We start from the raw sequence: 17646 nt of genomic DNA, 5'->3' as shown, positions 1-17646 counted from the left end.
AAGAGATTATCAGAGAATATTATGTACACTTATATGGAAGCAAACTTGAAAACCTAAAGGAAATAGAGTACTTTCTGACTTCACACTACCTTCCCAAGATGAAACAAGAAGAAATTGAGACCCTAAATACACCAATAACAATCCAGGAAATCATGTCATAAGAACACTACCTACGGAAAAAGCCCTGGACCAGATGGCTTTCCAGCAGAGTTCTACAAAACATATAAGGAGGAACTGGTACCAGTTCCAGTTCCTACTAAAAGTATTCCAGGCAATTGAGAAAGATGGAACTCTCCCCAAATCATTTTTGAAGCTAACATCACATTGATACACAAATCAGGTAAAGATTCAACAAAGAAAGAGAACTACAGACCAATATCCTTGATGAACATTGATGCTATAATTCTCAACAAGATCCTAGCAAATTGAATTCAACAGCACATCTCAAAAATCATCCACCATGACCAAGTAGGCTTCACCCCTGGGAGGCAGGGCAGGTTCAACATTTGTAAGACCATAAACACAATTAAATACATCAACAGATATAAAAACAAAAACCACATGATTATATCATTAGATGCAGAAAAAGTTTTTGATAAAATATAGCATCCCTTCCTGATAAACCTTGAACATCTAGGCATAGATGGAACAAACTTAAAAATAGTAAGAGTCATTTACGAGAAACTCACAACCAGCATACTGCTAAGCAGACAGAAATTGGAACCATTTTCCTTGAAAATCTAAACAAGACAAGGATGCCCACTCTCACCCCTCCTTTTCAACTTCTTTTAGAAGTTCTCCCTAAAGCAATCAGTCAAGAGAAGGAGATCAGGGGTATCCAAATAGGAAAAGAGGAAGACAAGTTATCCCTCTTTGCAGATGACCTGATTCTATACCTTGAAAATCCAAGAGAATCTGTCAAATACATCCTTGCAATGATAAAGGACTTTGGCAGAATCTCAGGATATGAAATCAATGTGCAAAAGACAGTTGCATTTCTATACACCAATAATAAACAAACAGAAACTGAAATAAAAAGCACAAGCCCATTTACAATAGCCAAAAAAAAAAAAAAAAAAATCAAATACTTTGGCATCTTTCTAACCAGAGACGTGAAAGACCTTTACAATGAAAATTACAAAACACTGCTCAAAGAAATCAAAGATGACACAAACAAATGGGAAAATATTCCATGCTCGTGGACTGGAAGAATCAGCATTTTAAAGATGTCCATCCTACCCAAGGCAATCTAGAGATCTAACGCAATACCCATTAAATTACCAGCAGCATTCTTCTCAGACCTGGAAATGATGATACAGGAATTCATACAGAATCATAAACGGCCATGAATTGCCAAAAGAATCCTCAGCAAAAAAAAAAAAAGCAGGAGTTATCACACTCCCAGACTTTAAACTTTATTATAAAGCTACAATAACCAAAACAGTCTGGTATTGGTACAAAAACAGGCATATAGACCAATGGAATAGGATAGCGATTCCAGAAGCAAAATCTCAATTTCTCAACCAGCTTATCTTAACAAAGCCTCCAGCACCAACGACTGGAGAGAAAAGAATCTATTCAGTAAGTGGTGCTGGGAAAACTGGCTGACCACATGCAGATGATTAAAACAAGACCCTTACCTATCACCATTCACAAAAATCAACTCTAAATGGATCAAAGACCTAAATGTAAAACCTCAAACTATAAGAACCTTAGAAAATGCAGGAGATACCCTCATGGAAGTTGGAACTGGCAACCAATTCCTGATCAAAACCTCAAGTGCCCGTGCCATAAGAGAGAAGATAGACAAGTGGGACCTCATCAAACTGAAAAGCTTCTGCAAAGCCTAAGAAACTCTCAAGAGAGCAAGGAGACAGACCACAGACTGGAAAAAAATATTTGCCAACTGTATGTCTGACAAAGGCCTAACATCTAGGATCTACAAGGAACTCAAAAGCGCTGAAAAGAAAAAAACAAACAGACCCATTACAAAGTGGGCAAAAGATATGAATAGATAGTTCTCAAAAGAAGACATATGAGCAGCCGACAGATATATGAAAAAATGCTCTGCCTCACTAGTCATCAAGGAAATGCAAATTAAAACTACACTGAGATACCACCTAACTCCAGTCAGGATGGCTGTCATCAATAACTCAAAAAATAACAGATGCTGGAGAGGATGCGGTGAAAAAGGAACACTTCTACACATGGTGGGAGTGTTAACTAGCACAGTCTCTGTGGAAAACAGTGTGATGATTCCTAAAAGTTCTAAAAATTGACCTTCCACATGACCCTGCAATCCCCCTACTGGGAATATACCTGAAAGAACTCAACTCACTCTGTGAAAATGATACCTGCACACGTATGTTTATTGCAGTGTTGTTCACAGTAGCAAGAACATGGAACCAACTGTGCTGCCCATCAAAAGAAGACGGATTCAAAAAATGTGTTACATATACACAATGTAATATTACATAGCCATAAAGAAGGACAAAATTATGAACTTCACAGCATCCTGGATGGATTAGAGTCAAAGAACTGAGTATCACATGTTCTTACTCATAAGCAGACCTTGAACAACTATCGTAATACCATAAGAAAAGAATTGGCAGTAGTGAGAAACTGCAGGGGGATGGGGAACAGGGAGATGGGATTGGCAGTAGTGAGAATCTGCCTGGGGAAGGGGGGGCACACCTTATCAACAAGGGTACCTGCATGATGAACATTTGTATACCTGACCCTGAATTGTACCCCACCTCTTGAAAATAAAAAAAATTAAAAGTAAAAAAAAAAAAGTAAGAGGAGGTGCTTTCCACAAACCTATGTAGCACATAGCATTATTACAATTTCAATAGAAGAAAATTGGTCCCATGGAGTTTACTTAATTTTAAGTAAAATTAAAACAAGTTCTCTCTCTCTCTCTCTCTCTATATATATATATGAATCAAGATATGGAACAGTTTCCTCACCACCCCCCCCTTGTGACTTTTGTAGTCAATCCTACACTGCATCCTCATTACCTCATCCTAAGCTTCCAGCAATCCATAGCCCATTGCCTGTTTCTATAGTTTTTGCCTTTTCTTCTTCTATGACACCGTGTTTGCTCAATGCTATTTTAGTTATGGTTTCATCAGGACTACACAATGTGAATGACAGTCTATGGTGTAAAGAAATTTTAAAATGGATGAGAAAAAAATAAGTGAAAGAGAATATGGAAAGCAGGAAAGGGCTTAGAGAAAGACGGTGGTGGTAATACCAAAAGTAGGGCTGTGACAGGAGGTGCTTTGGATGCTGATGTCCAACATCTGTTTTAAAACCTAATCTGCCATAGTAGCAAGCTCACTCATTATTCTGATTGTAAATCTGAGAGAACATGCAGCTGGTTTCATAGAGGGAATTGCAGATCTTCAAACTGCAGTACTTAGGGGTAGTTAGAATGAAGGAATACAGATCCTTTACCACAATGGCGGCCGCTGTCCGAGGTGCTGAATCTCTCTCTATTGTATATTATTATATATAGCTTAGCATCAGATTCTTTTTTTCTTTTTTTGAATTGGAGTCTCACTCTTGTAGCCCAGATTGGAGTGCAGTGGCACACTCATGGCCACTGCAGATTCGACCTACTGGGCTCAGACGATCATTCTGCCTCAGCCTTCCAAGTAACTGGAACTACAGATGCACGCCACTTTGCCCGGTTTGTGTGTGTGTGTGTGTGTGTGTGTGTGTGTGTGTGTGTGTGTGTGTGTGATTTATGTGTGTGATTTATTGTAGAGACGAGGTCTCACCAAGTTGCCCAGACTGGTCTCAAACCCCCGGGCTCAGGCAATCCTCTCGTCTCAGCCTCCCAAAATGCTGGGATTACTGGCTGAGCCACCATGCCTGGCCAGCATCAGATTCTGATGACTTTTATCCAACCTCTCCCGGAAATTCAGATCTAGGTAAGGAACAAAATTTTGTTAGAGACTTTTGGAGGAGTGCTTTCAGAAAATAAACAAAGACATGTATTTGAAAATAATTTTCAAAAAATCTATAGTTGCCTTGAAAACCTTTTGTACTGGCCAGTTGGGAAGATATGCTGCTTCCTGTACTTCTCCTGCCTCACTCAATTTTGTGTTTCATGATTTGCTGCTCAGACTGTGTTAACAGTAACTTTCCTCCTGGGTTTACTCCTCTGTGAAAGGTGCTCAGAGCTAAGTGTCCCGAGGGTGGAGTTACTCATGACCCAACTAGCTAGCTAACTATCCTATTGAGTCTCAGAACTTAGGAGTAGGTTTGTCAGATTTAGTAAATAAAAATATAGGATATTCAGTTAAATTTGAATTTCAGGCAAGCAAAGACTTTTTAAGTCATAAGTGTGTTCATAGTAAGTTGTTAAAATATAATGAAATATGCAAATGCTTATGAAATGTTATGTAAGTGAATTGTTTAAAATGTATTCTTTTTTTTTTTTTTTTTTTAGTTGGAGTCTCACTCTGTCATCCAGACTGGAGTGCAGTGGCCGCTCCCGGGCCCCGCAGCCTCGACCTGCTGGGCTCCGGCGATCCTTCCGCCTTAGCCTTCCAAGTAGCCAGAATTACAGGCATGCGCTACAAAATGTATTCTTGACTTGTGGGTATACCTAGTGATTTGGGATAATCAATAGTATATAACTATTGTCAATAGTTATTTTTTGAATTCTGAACATTGAAGGTAGCCTCAATCTGTGAAATCACCACAGTTCAAGGTATTGAGGAGATCCGCAAAAGAAGTGTCCACCTGGACACTACTAGAGCACTTCTGAGGTCATTATTATTTAAGGTGATGGTATTGTTCCTAGCTCAGGTCAAAAATATTTCCTGTGATTTTTCAAGTGCCTTTTCTTTTACCTATCTTTTTTTGTTTGCTCATCAGCTCATTTTGGGCTCCCATTTGTGTTTTAAATCTTCACTGTTTATTTTAATTTAGAATGTCATCTCATGAAAAATAGATTCATTATTCTGAGTCCTGGACACAGCATTGCTGACTTTTATTTATTTATCCATCTTTATCCTGCCTGAGGCAAAACAAGTATTTAAAATATATTGTTGTCTGCATCTGTGAGTAGATAAAATTAGTACTTATTTGTGATAGTGGTATAGTGTAGTTTCTTACTTCTGATTTTGCCACCAGCAATTATTTGGCTGCAATCTTGAGTAGACTGTCTATACTTTGAGCATTTCTGCATATTCTCACCAGGTATTTAAGATAGCTGAGAGTAGAATGAACAATGGAAATGGACATTAGATAATTATGGTTAACTCTAATGAAAGAGTAAATTTAACTCCAAGTTTTAGCTTTTTAGAAAATGGCTGTATTAAAAATTTTATAAGTTCATCTGTCCATCAAAAATGTAGTGAGTACAGATCAGAATAACAGATTAATGTTAAACATGATTTCTGAGTGGCAGGAAATTTTGTTCTAGATAGAGCTGATGTCTCATACATGTATGACTGACAGGTTCATAATGGCACAGTACATTTACTCTCCCACTCCTCTCCTGTGTAGATTTTTAAAAATTCATTTACAATAAAGATAGTCACATTTCCAATAACTTACTGTTAACTCATCATGTAATGGCAAGTTCTTTCAATGAGTAGTTAAGCAAAATATTTTATGTTGATTTATCTTGGTGTTGCCTCTGGCTCTCCAAATTTTTAGGTACTAATTAAAAGGGGTAAGTCCCAGAAATGAGATTAGGATTTTCTGAGCATGGATAACGCAACATTGTAGTGAATAGAGCCAGCTGATAAAAAATGGTCTTCTGTCACCTAGCATTTTATGGCCTCCAGAGCAAGGCACTGCTTGATCTGTGAAGGTAATAATGGGACTATTTCTCAAGAGGAAACCTAAAGATGGGACAATGAAACCCCATACTCCTCCCAGAATTGGTGATAAGGGAAACGAGAGTGATTAGCACAGGAATAGTAGACAGAGACTGGAGTTGAAAGGCAGTTTTCTTGATTATACTTCTAACCATCTAAATAATTTCAGTTACACCATTTTGTCTTCCTTTTATAAAATGGAAAAATTTTGAGCTAAGAGGGACTTTAGTGATCCCAACTCAACAATCTTATTGCATCCACGAAGAATCTAATATCCAGGCGAGTTAAATGAGCTAATCATTGGCACTGATAGTATTTGGTATAGTGACAGATAGGATCAGAACTCAGTTCTGCAGACACTTAATTTAATGCTCTTGCAAATGTGGTTGAAAGGAATGAGCTTGGCATCTAGGTATGAGTTTCGGTAGTACTATATCTAGTCAAATGACCTTTTAAAGTAACAAAGTTCTTGGATTCAGTTTCTTCATCTGTGAAATGAAGGTAATAATATCTGTCCTGTCTACCTTTCAAGGATATTATGAGTATCTAGTGAGATAACATAAAATGCTAAAAAATGTTATTGTGTTATTTATTCTCTGCTATATAACAAATTACTCCAAACTTAGAAGAGTAAAACAACAAATACTTATTATCTTATTCTGTGTATCTGGAACTTAAATCCAATTTAGCTGATGTGTCTGGTTCTAGTTTTCTTATGAGGCTATAGTCAAGCTGTCAAACAGAGCTGTGGTCTTATCTGAAGGCTTTAACTGAGGGTATTGGGTGGGGTCTGTTTCCAAGCTTATTGGCCTGATTATTGGCAGAATTCAGTTCAACTCAGGTGTTGACTGGAGGCCTCCTGCAGTTCCTTGCTTGTGGTCCTTTACAGGACCACTCAAAATGTGGTGGCTGGTTTCCTCAGAGCAAGAAAATGAGAATATGACCAAGGTGGAAGCAAGTTATTTTTGTAACTTGGTCTTGGAAGTAACATCCCATCATGTTTGTGGTTTTCTATTCACTAGAAGCAGGTCACTAGGTTCAGCCCACGCTCAAGGGACACAGACTACACAAAGGCATGAAAACAAGGAGGTAAGGATCATTCGAGTCCATTGTAAAGGCTTCTACCACAAGTATTATTCTTGTTTTTAATGGCTTGTGAGTAAAGCATTATATATTAGATTAATTACCTGTTTTAATAAATGAAAGTCTTTTACAGAAAGAAGATGGTAATAATATTTTCATTTATAACTATTGATTGCTTCTAAAAGGGATTTGAGGTGACATCCATATCTACCTATTTGCATATGCTATTCTGCCTGTTTAGAACATCCTCCTTCTCAGCCCTTGTTCAACTGAGAACTGCGAGATCCACCCAAATCCTTCTGCAAATTCACCCAGATGTTTCCTCTTGGATATGCTACTGTGGTTCAACGGTTACACTTTCTAATGTAAGTTGGGTTAAAGGACACTGTATGGCCAAAAATCCAGTTGCATTTTCTAGTAGTAGAATAGTCAGTAGGGGTGCTAGGCAGTTACTAATGTTCTTCCTGTAGGAACAGTCATGAATGACCTTAGGCAGTGGGATCTATATTTCTCTGGTTAGTTCTATTTTGAAGACTAGACCTTCAATGACTTGTTAAGAATTATTGGAACTTTTTCAGTTTCCTTAACAGAATTGGAGATGCATTTGAAGACCTTTGTTGTATAGAGTATTTGTCAAAGTGAAGGCAAAGGGTAGCCTGCAGCAAAGACATTGGAAAGCTTTAAAAGTGCAGATTCCTGGACCTTTCTTCAGACTTTCTGAATCATAACATCTGGAGCTGATCCCAAGAATATGCATTTTTAAAAGGTGATTCTGATATAAAGTTTGATAAGCTCCAGTCTGAAAGAAGCCTGGGAGGCTTGTGAGTGGCAATATCCATACAGATGTTTTTATTTGACTTTATATTGGCTATGACCAATGATTGTAGGTCCCACCATTATATTATGTGCTATTAAGAAAGAAAATCTCTACTGATTATATTTTAATCCTCCATAAGTTATAAGATCTATCCCATTTCAAAGAACCTGAAATACGAGAAAATTACAGAATTGATGCAACTTGACAAAATATCTTTCTTTTCTGACTTGACCAGATTTATATGCTAGAAACTCTATATTCTATTCCCTAGGAACATATATTTTAAATTCATGGACTCATCCATCCAACCATTCAATCATTCATTCCACATATAGTTACTGAGGCCCTACTATGTGCCAGACACTGTGTTTGCAAGTGGGGATATAGTGGCAAATAAGACATGCCTCGTGGGGTTTGCTGGTTTGCTCTCTAGGGGAATGTCAAAAACTAAACCAACAAGCACACAGATACATATAAACCTGCAAATTAGGAAAAGTGCAATGAAGGAGAAAGAGGGGCTATTACCTTGTAGTTACTCAGAATGGAGAAGGTCAAAGGAGTTGGGAAAAGTCTGAGGATATACCTCTTCTGCGATGCTGATGGGGGCAAATGAGAAGCAGGAAGTTATAGCGCATGTGAGGCAGTTGTTATAAACTGGACCCACGCCAATGACTTCTTTAAGAACAGCACATGAGCCTGTGGGCCTGTGCAAATTGTCCTCTCCTTAGTCTAGAATAGACATAGACAATAGACATGCATACTTGTTGGCTCTCAGCTGTCCGCTGTCTGCGAAGATCAGACAAGGAAAGGTTGAATTCCATCGAGGATGTCTGACATTGTGGTTAAGCAGAAATGACGAGAGTGGCCAAGAGCTGTAACTCCCTCACAAATGCCTTGCAGAAAGGGCCTCTGTGCTGTTTTGCTTGACTCTCTTTCTCCCAGCATTCCCGGGTGTGTGTGTGTGTGTGTGTGTGTGTGTGTGTGTGTGTGTGTGTGTGTGTGTGTCTGTGTGTGTGTGTGTGTGTGTGTGTGTGTGTGTTAATTCCCTGTTTACTTCTGGGCTTTCCACTGCCATTTACTTTAGTCTCATCTGAACTGAATACTCTGAGTCATCAATGTCATTCTAAGATGGATTTTTTTTTTCAATCCTTAACGTGACAAACTGAATTGATCCCCTGCCCACTACCTGCCAGCTTGCTGCAATTTCTTCTTAAATTTCCTCTTCCCCCTCCCTTTTGCTTCCTACAATGCATGCACTAAAGGAGAGAAAGGTGTTTTCTTATGAAAGCTTCACATTTACGCAGCACAGTTAGGCAAGATGATAGGCTTCTGAGTCCACCCTCGCTCTCATTTCCCTTCTCATGCTAATTTGACGTGATGGAATTCTACAGCCTGTCAGTTTCCTAAATGCATTTCAGCCTTTATTTTGTGAGATTTTTGTACAAAATCAAATCAATCTAGGTGTCATCTGGCAGTCTAAAACAAGTGATATTGTAAAAATGTTTATCATGGAGCAGTAATTTGAATAAACTACCCCCTCTCCAACAAAAACCTCTTCTATAGAAAGAAAGTCTATCAGTTGTCTCAGGGAAATTTAAAATAAAAGGTACTTTTCATCTTAAAAATGGAACTCAGGATGTTGCTTAACTAAGTGTGCTGTGCACTCAGTATTCACAGAGTAAAACATAAAAGAAATAACATGGATTTTTTAAAAAGATACTTTTCTACTGCATGCTGCTTCTATCAAACCACCTGAGAGGTGATTTGAGAAGGGCATTTTAGAATAAAGACATTGTTCTGACAGCACATACAAATGAAATAAAATTGGCCCAAGGCTTTGATGTCAGAACCCACATGGAAAGCTGAGACACAGCAACTCGCTAGCTTAATGCACCAGAGGAATAGAACCAGCATAATTTGTAGTAGAGTGTGAAGCAAAGATGAAAGAAGAAAGTATTTTTTTTTTAATAAAAAGCACACAGAGATATTAAAATAGACTTTTCAGATTGCGGTTAATTCCTCCATTGCAAGAACTTACCTATACGAATAACAAGAGAATAGAAGTTCGGCTATAATCTTTTTGTCCTCCTTGGGACTGAACTGTGTTCCTCTATTTTTTTAGAGAAGGGGAGTAAAAGAAGAAAGAGTGAAGGTTTTCTTTTGGGCATTGTTGAGTTGCCTTCTAGCTTCAGGCTCACGCATATGACATGCCTTAAAAAAACCCCAAACATCCTCCAAGTGGCTGATATTGATTTTACTCCCCTGTGTAGCTTTGCCCTAACATGGGAGGGTGCTTAAAATGGCTTCTAATTAGGCATAAAACAGTTAAGAAAGGAATCTAAACAACAATAAGAAAACAAGAATAAAGCTATCTCAGAAATCTTAGGTCACCCTGCTTATATTACCAAAAACTCTTGGCACCTTTTACAAGGTGTTTTTGATGAACTGGTTTGAGAGAAGTTTAAGAAATAGGATCTTAGTAATTTAACACAGCTTGAAGACAGTCATTTGCCCATTCCTTTGAGATCAATCACAAAATACTACAGCAGAGACCTACAGGAAAGATTCCTAGTGCCTTTATTGCATTATTAGTGAAGAACATATCGTGCACCTGAAGGTGATGTTCCCAGACTAGGCATAAACAGAAATTATGGTTGATAACAGAGAACTCTTCCTAGATGACTAATTGTTTTACTTTCATCTGAAAAGCTGAAACAATGTTGGCTGATTTTAGAAAAGTCATTTCTTGAATTCCTTTTCTGCTCTTCAAATCTCTAAACAAACAAACAAAGGTAAAGCAAAAACTCAAATTAAAAGTACATTTTAATCTTATTCCTTAAACAATTAAATTTATAATTTATTTTTCTTCTTAATAAATAATTTAGTCTCCAAGGAAGGCCATGCTAGGCATGTCAGTATTGATAATAAAGTGGAATTAATATGGTGTTCAAAGACCAGTCCTGATTCTTCTTAGCCATATGACCTTGGGCAAGAGGCTTACAGGTTTTGAGCCTTGGATTCTTCACACATAAAGATAAAGTTAATATCTATTTTTCATTTATCACAAGGATTAAATGAGATATATTCAATTGCTTAGCATAGTATCTGACACATATTAAATACAAATAATTTTTCTGAGTTAAATATTTATATAGACTTTATTTATCACAGAAGACCTAAAAAAAGAAAAAGACAAACATTCCATATTTCAAGTTATAATCCTACAATTTTTTTCCAATTACAAAAGTAATAGTCTTAGAAAAAAATTAAAATATAAATCATTGAAAACTATTATTCATAATCTCACCACCTTTGATATTTGTCTGTAAACAGTGTATTGCAATTATTGTAGTCCTTTAAAATCACGTTATAGTGCATATTATATGTTATATATACATATAATTAAAGCAGGAAAGCCCTCCAAAAAGCATCTCTTCTATCTATCTATCTATCTATCTATCTATCTATCTATCTATCTATCTATCTATCTATCTATCTATCGAGTTGGAGTCTCACTCTTGTCACCCAGGCCGGCTGGAGTGTAGCAGCATGCTCATGGCCACCACAGCCTCCACCTGCTGGACTTAGCTGATCTTTTCTTCTCAGCCTTCCAAGTAGCTGGAACTACAGATGCATGCCACCACGTCTGGCTAATTTTTGTGATTTATTGTAGAGACGTGGTCTCACCAAGTTGTTCAGGCTGCTGTTGAAGCTGCGGGCTCAGGCAATCCTCTTGCCTTGGCTTCCCAAAGTGCTGAGATTACAGGCTGAGCCACCATGCCCAGCCAAGCCCTCCAAAAAACATCTTTTCTAAAATCAACCAGTTCTTCAAATAAGAGATAATCAGTTAGAACCTGTATTCTATTTGTCTTTTTCTAAATATAATCCATTAGCATCTCCTTATATTACCAAAAACTCTAGGCACATATAATTTTTTGGTTGTATATTTCGTTTATATATGTGTATCATAAACACATACGATATTTTCAATATTTTGCTGTGGAAATTCACATTAAGGATAAATACACATATCTATTTTCAAAAATTTTTTAATTTCCAAGTATTCTCCATAAAGAAATTACATGGTAAATGAGTGTGAATTTTTTTTTTTTTTTGAGTTGGAGTCTTACTCGGTCGCCCAGACCTGAGTGCAGTGGCCGCTCCCGGCCACCGCAGCTTCGCCTGCTGGAATCCGGCGATCCTTCCGCCTCAGCCTTCCGTGTAGCCAGAACTACAGGCATGCGCTACCAGGCCCAGCAGATTTTTTGATTTATTGTAGAGATGAGGTCTCGCTGCCCAGGCGGGTCTCGAACCCTCGGGCTCGGGCAATCCACTCACCTCAGCCTCCCAAAGGCGCGGGATTACAGGCTGAGCTACCAAGCCCGGCTTGAGTGTGAATATTTTTAAGTCTCTTGAAACACTGCCAAAAGATTTACCTATAAAAGAGGGTCAATTTATTATCCTTATTTTTAAAATTTATTTTATTTTAGAGTTGTGGGGTACAAATGAGTATTTACCATAAGTAAGTTTCGTGTCGGTGAAATTTGAGCTCCTAGTTGGCCTTCTCTCCTCCTGATATGGACCGGTACCCCGTGTGTTGTCACACGCCCCCTCCTCTCCCTCCCCTGACAATGTGCAGTGTCCAACCCCACAAAGAGTGTCAATTGATATATCACCATTAAGGCCAGAGTTTCAGCTTCAGCCTCAGCTTTAACAACATTATTATCATTTCAAAAGTTTTGCAAAAATGAAAAATTGCATTTTACAGTTTAATTTTTATGAGTTTGTTACTGTTGTTGAAGGCTTAGAATTGTTCTTTTATATCCTGTATGCATTTCACTATGGGCACCCTGATATTTTCTCATCACTTAAATGTTCTCTGTCTATAAGAAAAGATAAACACCTGGTCAAATTTCCTGTGACTATTTGTCTATGTTATCATTTACTTTTAAAATGCACATGGGAGTTGCTTTAAAATTTTAAAGTTGTATTTAGTTTTCTCATGAATTTTTTCTCCCAAGTTTACCCCTTAAGAGACAGTTCTGGGATTATTATTTGTTTTTATTTTAAAAACTGTCACCCAATAGGCTCTAAGCTGTATCCAAAAGTGTTCATTATTCTCTTTTTTTGTGTGTGTGATCCCAGTTAGGAGAACTGAAGGGTAGAAAGCAAGAAAAAGATTACAAATATGAACCTCAAACATGATTAAAATTATTTGTGAGTTTTTTAAAAACCAAATGCTAATGAAATTTCATTGTGGGGTTTAAAGGTTTGGAGAGCATAGAAAGAATTGTTGACAACAAAATGGAATGTTAAAATCAGCAGGTTTCTTGACAGATGGGACAAACAGTTATGTAGGGAGTTATTGAAGACAACAAGAGACGGTATAGTAAGGGCAGATTCTTCCTGGTTCTTCGCTGCTCTAAAACAATTTTCCTGTTTCTGTCTGAGTCTGCCTGTGACAGATCTAAATGAATCTGGTCTGGGAATCTGTGAACAGCAAAAGAGAGTTGAATGACTTCTGAATACACATCCCCAAGAATGTGATTCTTCCTCACCCCAGCAGGAAAACCTTTGAAGAACCGTTCTCAGATTATGGTTCCAGTTAAGCCATCTCAACATTCTTTGCAGGAAATTCTGTAACCTACTATCAAACATATTTGACCACATCCAGAAATTTCAATACTTGAGACATTTTTCTATCTGAGTGTATTTTCTATATTCCAATTTTCTTTTCAAACATGAATTCTAGAGAAAGGTAGAAATCAAACCAGAAATCTTATCCTTTTCAACACTCTGCTTATAATAAAATATATTATTAAACAATGAAGTCTGCATATAAATGTACTTAGCAAAGAGCATTACAGACACCACACCTGGTAGCAAAGAGCTTACAACACGAGAGAGACTGTACTGGGTGAATAGAGTGAGAGAAATATTTTTATCAGTTAGATAAAAATATTAAATCAGTGTAGGAATGGACCAAGAGCATCACATATGACATACACACAGGAGAGATGTGTATTTACTTACCTAATATATGTGAATGGTAAATCATTTGTGATTAGCTTCTAGTCCTCAAGGTACTTTTTCATGGCATCCACTCATGATTTTAAAAAAAACCAAAACCCTCTCTCAGTAAGGTGCAGTAGAAGGGAAATTCTTCAACCTTGTAAAAGGTGTTTACAAAACACCTACAACAAACATTATGCTTTGATCATGCACCTGAGATAGACTACAAAAAGTAGAGAAAAGCTACTGAAACTAATTAGGGAGGATGACGGGAGAAGGTTAATCCAGTCATTGTCTACCATGCAAAGAACACTGGAATTCCTTTTCTAAGTAATGGGAGTCATGGAGCACTTTTGGACCAAGGAGTGAGCATCTGCTTCTCATTTGAGAAAGCTCCCTCTGGCAGGTAAGTGAAGACGGGTCTGAAAGGTTTAAGGTTGAAGGAAAAAAAGATCAATTAAGAGGATTTTGCAAGAGTTCAAGTGAACAATGGTGAGGGGCTGAGTAATAATGGGATGGATGGAGAACAGAGAGTGGATGAGACTCATTTAGGGGGCAAAATATAAGAATATGAAGAAAATGGGAGTAAGGCAATAAGAGAGTAAGAGGAGTCAAGGATAATATCCAAGGTGCCTAAAAACGCTCTTAATCCAAATATACATCCATACCTGTGAGTTTAAAAATACCAAAAATACCAAAGAAGGAAAAAGGCATTCAACATTAAGTTGAGAAAGAAATAATAATAAAAATCCAAGCTGTACTTTTCTAAATGAGCCAAAATACACTGCATTTTTGACCCAAACATGCAGGCTAGGATTATACTTTGTCAGTTGTTTGCACTAAGTGATTGTTTTCATGAGTTTAAATGTTGCTCTCATCTTTTGGTGGGAGTTTTGACATTTTCTGCACCCTCATTGAAAGTGATTTTAGGTTTGAAAGACCATTCTGCAGATCTGCCACCCAATGATAACAGAGGTTTCTTTCATTAGGTCTCTGAAAGGAACTGTAAAGTTATAACGAATGGTAACTTACTACTAGAACTGTTCCTAGATTCTCGAGATTAAGATCCATAATGACTTAAAGTCTGAACATAACAGTTTCACATTCTGACCTTTTCCTTCATGTTTTCAATTCCTTGATGTCAAATGTGAAATATTACCAGTGCAGAAAGAGACTTTGGGGTGAAAAATGCCTTTGCTTCCAGGAAAGCTTGCTGTTTTTCCTTTCCCCTCCTGTTCATTTGGGAGTAGATATTAGGCCTTCTTGTTCTGTGGCTATTATTTGAGGGGAAAAATACAAATAGAAGCCAAGAGTATATTTTAAAAATTGAAGAGCATCAAGACATCACAGCCTGAGTTGGCCATAAAGATTTACAATTACATTTCCATCACAAAGATCCTGGCCCATCATATTTGGCCATGACCATTTATGTTTTGATTTCTATTTCTTTGGCGGGACAACACCCCAATTAGACAGATGAGTGTTCAATGCTGATTTTGGAGCATATCCTTGCTGGCCTAGGTTACTCCGGGACTCCTGTGGCTATTCTCCACTCCACTGTGCCTTGGTAGTTGTAATCCTATTATTTATGAATTCTTAGCATATAAAAAACTATCCAGGTTAGCACACTCACAGCAATGTAACCTTGATTGTGCCTGAATTACCTGGATAATTGAGCAGAATTTTCCCTGAATTCTCTAGGTTCTTGCCTAAGTCCTTTTTCCTGTATGCTATGTAAATCAAGTGGTGGTAATAGAGATGAATGGGTTTCAGGACTCCATTCCTTAAGCCCAGCAACTTGGTCAGACTGTCTAATTTCGTCCCCTGGTAGCTAACAGTATTGTTTAAAATATCACACCGAAGTCATAACTGGAGAATTATTATTGTAAAAGTGGAGTTGTTACTTCAGATTCTGACTTGCTTGGAAAACAAACTGTTTTCATTCAGAACTCATCTATTGCTAATACAATATATAGCTCACCCTTTCACAATTGTAGTATATGTTATGCTGTACACGGGTTGCCTATATATCTTCAGTGAAGAAAATACAGAAAGAGAAATAACCAGGCTTCTGCTCTTTGCAAGAAATAAAGCCCACAGTTACAAACAGGGCTTCCCCAGTATTTCAAACCGTTCCTAGAAAAAAAAAATTAAAAGTGACTCCCTGGACAGATTTTCTTTTCATCAGGGTAAGAGCTGCATTTCATTACTTTAAAAATCCTTGTTCATGTAAACAACACTAGATGCTTCCTGGTCTGGATATATAAAATTATTGGATGGCTACTGTTGCCCATTCATCTGAGACCCTGATGTGCCACTGTCGATTTTTGAGAACTGCTCTGCCACTTAATGTGACAAACATCCAGCCTTGCCGTTTAAGGGATCTTTGAGAAAGGCCATCCTCACATGAAATGAATTTAACAGCAGCAATTTGTCATTTTGCCCTTCCTTTGCTGGGCAAAAAAAATGCTAGTGATTTCTTTTGACTTAAACTGGGCATTCAAAAAGCTGTTTTTATTAATGAATCATATTAAGCCACTAGTGAAAGGCTCCCTGACTCTGTTTAAATAACAGGCTATGATTCCTCTCCCCTCAAGCTCCCCCCCACCCCCATTTGGCTCCGCTGCTATTAATTGAGGAGTTTCTTTGTTTCTTTCCTAATGAAGCTAACAGAACACATCTGTCAGGTGCCCGTATTCTTTGCCTGTCTATAGTATGTAATAGACCAGCTGGAGGCTATAATGCTACACAATACCCCTGGCCGTTACAGCAACTATTTATTCCTGGGCTTTTCCTCCGAAAGGGATTTGAAAAAAAAAGTCTGAAATTTGGGCCTAATTGCTATTTACCCAGCGATAGACACCTGTTCTAGCTGAGACATTGGCTCATGAATCCCACACCTGAGACCTTAGGGAGAGTAGAGGGGAAATTTCAAGCAGCTGCCAGACCATTTAGATATAGAAAGCTTTAACTTGTGGGGTTTGTGTGTTTATATGTATACACATATATTTTAAAATACTGTATGTTTAGTATGCACACCCATAACCAGAGGGTATATATTAAAAGCTGTGTACTATTATTTCACGGTCAATTGCTTATCTGAAGGCTCTACACATACTGGCATACAGCTACAACTATGATCTCTTCGAACATAATGCACTGAAACTGAATCCCATATCAGTAACAGGCAATGTCCTTCAAAATGTCCATTCTAGCCCTTGGGGGGAAACAGTTTCTTAGAATGAATCAGAGGAAAAAAATTAATCAAACATAACTTTTCTTGGAAAGATTAAACTTTGTTTTAGTCATTTCCCTTGCCAAATAGCTATGACTTCTCTTTCGACATGTTGAACTTGCTTTTTTCCCCCTTCTGTTTTGATCAGAGTAGCACAATCTTCTGTTTCTTTGTTTATTTTTTGAAATCAATAATGATATTTATCTTTGCTTCTTGTTTCACCATCATAATGCCTGTCATAAATACTCTTGAGATATAGCCCAGGACCGTGATGACAGCATTTACTTCTTGTGAAAATAAAACACAAAGACCAAAAAGAAATTAATATTGGAGACTCTATGTAACAGAAGTTAATATATTACTTGTTAAGTTTAGTGGTAATTAGAAATTCAAGTTTACTAAAATGCTATTAGATCACAAAAAGAACTACCTTTATTTTTATAAGAATGAAAGTTGTAAGAATAGATATACACATGTGCAAACATACATACATACATACACATCTGCGTGTACACACAGATGCATGTACGTATTCCCTGACTTTACACATTCCAATTCCATTGCCTCTTTGTTGCTTGAGGTATATATATGTGTATGTGAGGAGCGGAGGCTAGCAATAGAGAGATTTAGCACAAGCCCATTGTCAACAAAACAAATAA

Source organism: Carlito syrichta, unplaced genomic scaffold (genome assembly GCF_000164805.1).
Source record: "Carlito syrichta isolate Samal-C Ts95f unplaced genomic scaffold, Tarsius_syrichta-2.0.1 Scaffold315662, whole genome shotgun sequence".
NCBI lineage: Eukaryota > Metazoa > Chordata > Mammalia > Primates > Tarsiidae > Carlito > Carlito syrichta.
The sequence above is the reverse complement of the archived record's forward strand: the minus strand, read 5'-3'. Positions refer to the sequence as shown.